This window comes from Telopea speciosissima, chromosome 2 (assembly GCF_018873765.1).
Source record: "Telopea speciosissima isolate NSW1024214 ecotype Mountain lineage chromosome 2, Tspe_v1, whole genome shotgun sequence".
In the NCBI taxonomy this organism is placed as follows: domain Eukaryota; kingdom Viridiplantae; phylum Streptophyta; class Magnoliopsida; order Proteales; family Proteaceae; genus Telopea; species Telopea speciosissima.
The window spans coordinates 19,972,080-19,979,882 of record NC_057917.1 but is presented as its reverse complement, the minus strand read 5'-3'; positions in this window follow the sequence as shown (position 1 = coordinate 19,979,882).

The following is a 7,803-nucleotide window of genomic DNA, read 5'->3' as shown; positions in this document are numbered from 1 at the left end:
TATTTAATTTTAGTTTGTGTCAAATAAGGTTACAATTATTTGCTTGTATGTATACGATATGTTGATTCTTGGTTCTGATCATTCTATAGTGAGTGACATTAAAACAACCTTGTCCAAAAAATTCGACATGAAAGATCTTGGTGTAGTAGACACTATTCTTGGGATGAAAGTAAGTTTTGATAGGCAAGGGATAACTCTTAGCCAAACTCATTATATTGAGAAACTACTTTCCACATAAGGATACAATGATTGGAAACCAATTGAGACACTTTATGACTATACCAAATGGCTGAAACCTAATGCAAGTGACACCGTGCACCAGTTGAATTATTCTAGACTGATTGGTAGTCTCATGTATGCAATGAGTTGTATTAGACCAGACATGGCCTTTACGGTAGATATGTTGAGTCGATTAACTAGTAACCCTGGTAAAGAGTATTGGGATGCTCTAACAAGGCTCATAAGATTACCTTAAGGGTACTCTAAGGTATGCCTTGTACTATACTAGACATCCTCTAATTTTAGAAGAATATTCTGATGCATCGTGGTGCTCAGATTTAGGAGACAGTAAATCTACCAGTGGATATATCTTTACACTTGGTGGAGCAGCTGTTGCATGGAAATCCAAGAGATAGACTTGTATTGCTCTGTCATCTATGGAATCAAAACTTGTTGCTCTAGCTTTAGCAGGAGATGAAGCAGAATGGATCAAAGATCTGATTATGGATATTCCATGGAGAAGTTTGAAGTTAAACTCTCTATTTATATTCTGTGATAATTAAGCTATGAAAATGGTAGTTAATAATTCACTCTTTAACAGAAAGAGGAGGCATATCAGGCTGAAACAGGTCATTGCTGAATTATCTAACAGAATACGAAATCATCACTTTGATCGATGTGTGATCGAAGGATAATTCGACAGATACCCTTACAAAGGGACTGAACAAAGATCAAACATTTAAAATTGCTGGGGAAATGGGATTAAAGACCTTTTAGACAGGTCTTAATCTAATCCTATGTTATTTTGAGTTATTCGAATCTCATCTAGCCATAATAAGCATTTGTGACAATTTGGTAAGATTACTAAGTATGGAGGTTTGTGAAACCATTCCAAAATTGATGGTATAGCAAATTTCTGTATGTCGTTTCCTTACTTTGTTATGCTACAAAGAAATATGAAAATTTATTTTGATATGTTTCATTGATATTATGCTTGTCTTCCAGTCCTTCATAGTATGATGTGTCATTTCAAACTTGATGATACAAAATCTATGATTGCTATGACGATTATAATATTCCAAAAGGAAACATGATATAGTCCTAATGAAAGAGACTATGTAGGGTATTGTACTTGTATAGAAACTTGACGATAATGCTTATTGTTGAATTTTGATTTATTTTTAGTCATTATATGAATTGTACTAAGTTCTTCTTGTTGAACTAGATACTCTTATATCTTTATGCAAATGACTGAATTCATTTTTCTTATGAAATTCATATTGGATAAGTTACAGAAAATGACAAAGATGGAGGAGAACATTTAAATATATATGGATCTCGGTGATGATGACTTACTTGATGAGTAAAGTCATTAAGGAATGCAAAGATCTTTTTATTTTCTTTTTTAATTAGTTCACTTGCATGTGGAACTTCTAGACGTTTGGATTTAGATTCGATCTAAAACTCAAAGGTTTTTATTTCTTGAAGTTTATTTTATGATCCGTTAAAGTTTTAAACATTCAGTTTATTTGATTCAATATTTCGTTGGAACAATGTTTATCTATTCTTGGTGTTGACTATATGTAGAACATAAGAGGAGATTGTTGGGTATATTCTATACCCTTTTATATGTTCTAATATAAGTCTACTTGAATAAGGAATAAGGCTGTGGTGGGTCCCACTGGATAGAGCCCATCTAACCTAAAACCCTAGTCTTTCCTATAAATACTAGCTGGAGGTAGCAACCTGTTTATTCCAAACTTGATATGTAGGGTGAATTGCTTTAAACAACCTTGTGCTTAAACCCTAACATGATTTACGTTGGTTAAGATAAAGTTGTTACAAAAATTGGGTGGCTACAGGGAATGATAAGGAACCTCAATGGAAGGCATGGTCACAAAGATGTGAGGATCCTTTTCATCGTTAATGGGCTCAATGTTGGTGATGTAGTGAGAGATATGAACATTATGTGCTGGATCTTGGGTAGTTGCTATGTAGATAGCAATGACTATGTTGATTGCATGCGCATTGAAGCGACCTAGAGCATCGACCACTGCCGATCCAACAAGTTTATTGATGCTTTAAAGCTCTACGGGTGTAGAGACATTGGTCTTGAGTACCTTCCTTACCACCTCTCCTTTGATAGTTGTCTCTCGGACTCATCCTCACCAGTCAATCCACTTCACTGTAAAAGGTGACATCGAAAAGGATGTCAATCCTTTGATATGGACAAAGAATTCTACTACATCACCACCAATACGGATAAATTGCTCTTCCATCTCTGAATAGACAAAACTAGTTCTACTCTTTGTTTCATTGACTTCTTCAACCTTTCTAGTTTGATTGCAGAATATCATGGAAAAGTAAGAAGAAAAAAAAACTTCATTACTATAAGATAAAGCAACACTACCAGATAAGGCATTATGGTTACTCTATTCATGCATTTTGAGAATCCATAATTAAAGTGCTTACTCGAATAATTGAAATTAACACTGCATAAATTTTCTAATTATCAAGAGGTAGTAGCCCAATAACAAAAGAAATGAGACATGAGAAGATATAGACACCGGAAAGAAATCAAATCGTGCCTATTGGATGGTAGTAGTGGTCTCTTGACAGCATAGATAGAGAGAAAACACAATGGTATGGTCTCCCTCTCATTTTCCTTACAGTATGACCTGTGCCAAGCTAACTTGGCAGCTAAAATACCTATCTAGGAGCAATAATATTAAAAAATTGTAACCTCTCAGTAGTGAGTTCATACATTTACTGGGCACTCCTTAAGGCCTCTAGGACTGTGTCTCCTACTCAGTGAGTAGTTCAGCACTTCTATCCAAAAGGAAGTGACATGATAGATGCCCATGATCATACGACTAAATGACCAATTTATTTAGGATTTAGAATATTTTCAATGTCTGAAATTTAAATGAGATTTCTATCTTGAGAACATAACAACCCCCTCCATATTTATGCATCTGTCTCTACCTTATAACTAATTCGAAATGTTCATATTCTCCTATACATAGGAACAAATGTATGATTCAAAAAGTTCATATTCTCCAATGCAAAATGATTATGCATTGTGTGTTACTATAGACATTCTCAAAAGTGTTCCATACACCTACCAATGAATACTTGTCTTTTTAGTCTCTATTCTCAAACAAACAGAAACACAAGTATGATAGACTACTTTAATGTACTTTGCCAAAGGTATGAAAAATTATGATGGGCTAGCCCTGAAATCAAGATGACATCAATGAGCACAAAAATAAAAATATAGAAATTAGAACTTTAGATTCAATTTCCTTCTTGAAAAGACTTATACCTTGGGTCGTAAAATATAGAGAAGCGACTAATTATACCTTGGGCTTTGCTGTTGAATTATAAGACAAAACTATACACCATTCCCCATCATTTCCTAATCTCCTTGAACATTGCACGAAAGGAAAACTCTGCCTACATTGTATTTGATAATAATAGACGCAAAAAAGTTCAGAAAATTAAATGCTTACCACCATACTCAGGTGCCAGGTATCCCAACGTCCTAGCAAGTCTTGTCACTACTGATTTATCTCCCCATCAGCCAGTTTGACCAAACCGAAATTAGAAACCTTTGCTCGATAATCATCACCAAGGAAAATATTTGAAGATTTTAGATCTTTGTGTATAAAGCTCTGGTGTGCAAGATCGTGAAGATACTCCATCCCTTTAGCAACACCAAGGCAATGTTTAGTCTCCTCTTCCAAGAAAGAGGCTCCAATTTGAGACTCTTCCAGTGGAAAAGGGGCTTGCTCATGCCCCTTGAGGCATAAACTCGTAAACCAAAAGTCTCTCATTACCTTCAACAGAATACCCCAACAGAGACACCAAAATAGAAAGAGTTGTGAGAATGTGAGAGAGAGGGAGAGACGTGAGCGATCTTATTGAGGAAAAGAGATGTTAATGAGAGTTTTTTTTAGGTAAGATCTTATTGAGGGCATATTCTAAGAAGGTGAGTGAGAGAGAGAGAGGTAAGTGTAGAGTTTCCTTAAAATTGAAAGGAAATTTTTTATTTTTTATTTTTTATTTATTATAAAAAATTGAGAGTAAGGGTACCTTGAATCACTAAAAAATAGAAAGGAGAGAGAAAAAATATAGTAAGAGAGAAAGGGTATTAAAATTAAAAAGAAGGGTAAAGTAGTCAAGGAAAAGATTTGGTACAAAGCATGCATTCATGATTTTATATAATAGTATGATATATATATATATATATAATAATAAATTGAACCCAAACTGGATCGAAATCGAAACCAAACTAAACTGAATCGAACCAAACCTAAGCTTTCTTTATTTGTTTGGTTTTGAATTCACCCTTACCACACCAAAATCGATTCAAGCCAGACCACAACCAGCCCGAACCGACCAATTGACACCCCTATAAGAGAGATTTGAGACGCATTTTGCAACAACCATTCACGTTTACATTCTGTTTCTTCCGCTACGCACTACCATTAAAAAATTGTATGAAACATTAGAAAAAAAAAAGCTTTTTATTGCATGGCTTATGCACTCAAGCACACGAGCAAACAAAATTATCGCCAAACCCCTTTTGAAATAAAAAATTTGTGTTGATACCCCTATGCATGCTCTCATTGACCCTACATTGATGTAGGTCTACACGATGTCCCGAAACATTTTTCCCATAAGTTCTTTGTGGGGGAGTGTACCGCCCACGCCCAGACATGGGGGGGACAAAATGACCGCTCCACCCCCATGAAAGGTAGAAATCTTGTCCTCCAAGGTGCCAATGCATGCACTTTCATTAGTCCCTGTACACACAAGGGCCACGCTCCCACACAGAGAACACCGACCCATAAGTTTATAACCCTTGACATATTCCCCTCTTGAAATTATCCATTTTAGATTTGGAAACCCAAACCGAACTCCCAAACCTCACTATTGCTCTCTAATAGCAACCACGCCCACTCCTGTTTTTTACGAAGTATTGATCTTCGAGCATCAGCTTTTCAGTCACGAAAATCCAATAAACATTCGGAAAGGCTTGTCTCCGCTTTGGACTTTTCAAATTGCTCCAATCGGTAGTATCACCGCGGTTCCAGTGAGGTAGGTTACTTTTTCCTTCAGACCTGCAAGTTATGATTTGGAAGCTATCAAATAAACTCCATTATTCATAAGTCTATTTTGGGTTAATAGAATTATTCTTTATGGCTTGATTTACATGTATATATGCCTCAATATGAATATTTATGGATTGATCCAAAGGTCCTATTTGACGGAATTAGCTGCCTGATATACATTTGATCCATCCTTATTGATAAGAATTTGTCAAATTGGACATTCATAGTTGTATGAAGAAATGGAAATGATCACTATTTTTGGTAGCTCGGTGATCGGTCACATTTGGTTTGAAATTCATACATGGACAGTGGAACTCAGATTTCTAAACTTGGTGAGAAATGCCATGGATAGATTGTTAAGAATGGTATTGGCAGTGTGGATAATTACAAGTGTTTCGAGAGGACATTGCAAAGAATCTGTAAAGTGAACCCTAGATTTCAGTGCCTGAGACGAGGACATTTCATGAGAGCAGAGTGCAAGAGGAGCTTGATCTAAGAGACGATTCACAGGGGAGTCAAGGCTTTGCCTCACCATCCAGGTAGTTGCGGGATTGCAGCCTAAAGGAGAACTTAAGATTGCAATGGCCAACAACCACTTAAGGTTTTTAAAATGGGAATTCAGTACCAAAGTCTGGGCCGAGGAGACTGGAGATTGGACCAAAGATTTATTACAATTTTGACTGGTTTAGTATGTGCGTTAGACCACATTTTAAAAGATGACCTGACATGCTGAGTTTTATGTGACAAGGAATACTATTGAGTCTCTTGTGACTTAGGAAGTAAATTGACCGAGTCTGGTCATATTTTTCCCTGGCTGACAAGCTATGTAAAATGATTCTTCACCTACGAGCTTCTCTTCTTTGAGCTCGAGACTCCAATTCTTGTTGATTGAGAAGAAACAAACCCCCAAAGTCGCTGAGAATTCATGTATTTTGGGCGTAAATGAAGTATAGAAACATAGAGAGGAGGTTGCTGATGTTGCAGTGTATGAGGGTGCATCTTTTAAGTTTCTCTATCAAATCTGACACTTCGAGTTCTCGTTGGGGTGCTACCCAGGAATCTAATATTGGTGATAATGTTGGGACTGTTCTAGAGTAACATGGGTTCGTTGTGGACGAGGAGAGTGATTCTGAGGGTGACAATTCTTTGTTAGTGTAAGGTATATGTGTGAGAGTGGATTGGAAGATGAGGGTTGGATGATAAGGCTGTATCGATGTCATATTTTGCTCTTCCAGAAGATAGTGATGGTGGCCACGTTGTTTTGAGTAGCAGCGAATCGGATAACTGAGTAAAGCCTTGAACTCGAGATGATGAGGAGAATTAGTAATGCCATCTCTATCAATGTACCAGAAAATGGAAATAACTTTATTTTTTAGGATAAATTTACATTTTGCTTTAAGTGGTACAAAGTAGACATACAGGATTACAAAGGCGTGTCCACATCAGTGTGATGGCTTGAAATGGTCTCTTCAGTGTCGTGGTACAGTGGAAGTTTTAGGGGATGACATGGATTTGGGGAGATTAATGACTGTTACTATGATACACCTGGGTCTTTTCTAGATGAGATGTGGGGCCATGATAGTGGTAGTGGAGGAATAGTTTTGTGGTACTGGCCGAGTTTAGGGATGGACTGCATTATTGGTAAAAGAGCAAGGGGAGATGACCTAGAACCCTCCTCAAACCCTGATCTAGGGTGAGGAAGGAAGGTGTACAAAGGAAGAGAGAGGATCTACCGCCACTGGGCCAAAGAATTTCCCAAACACCCATTAAGCTGAGATATTTATCATGAGTTGAAGAGGGTTAAAGGTTACTTGTGAATTTACATTTTCAAGTCCTTTAAAATACTAACATGTCATCCTATAGGGACAAAAAAGTATGGTTACAAATTTTTAGTTATAAGCTGATGAACCCCTAAAAAAAAACCAAATAACCTAGCCTTATCCTAACTAAATGAGTTGGCTACATGGATCCTAACCCTCCAATCAGCTCTATTCGAGGTCATACTTGATACAAGGTGATGCAGATTCATCACTAATATAAGTTTGTTTTATTAGGAATAAGTATAAGGTTGGGTTATATATATGTTGGGCCTTTGGTCCTATGGGTTTTCTATGTAATATATCACTTTTATGAGCCTAAAATATGGGTAATTAGGTTGCATACGGGGTTAGTTGTTTTAGTTCCATACTTAGTTTTATTTTGATGTTTTGTTTATAAATTGAATCGGTTCAACCAATGGTTCAATTTAAGTGATTTTAGTAGTTTTCTTCTAAGTGTTTAGTGGGACTGGATTAGGACTCTATTTTGAATCTATTTCAGTTTCGTAGTCATTTTAAGTTATCTAATAGATTAAAGATTGGGTTAGGCCTTTCCATTTTAGTGTAGGAGTCTATTTTTGGGTCTTTTATATAAGGTTGTAAAGGGGGGGGCAAGTATTAAACACGAATGTTGATTAATGAAAAGCTTT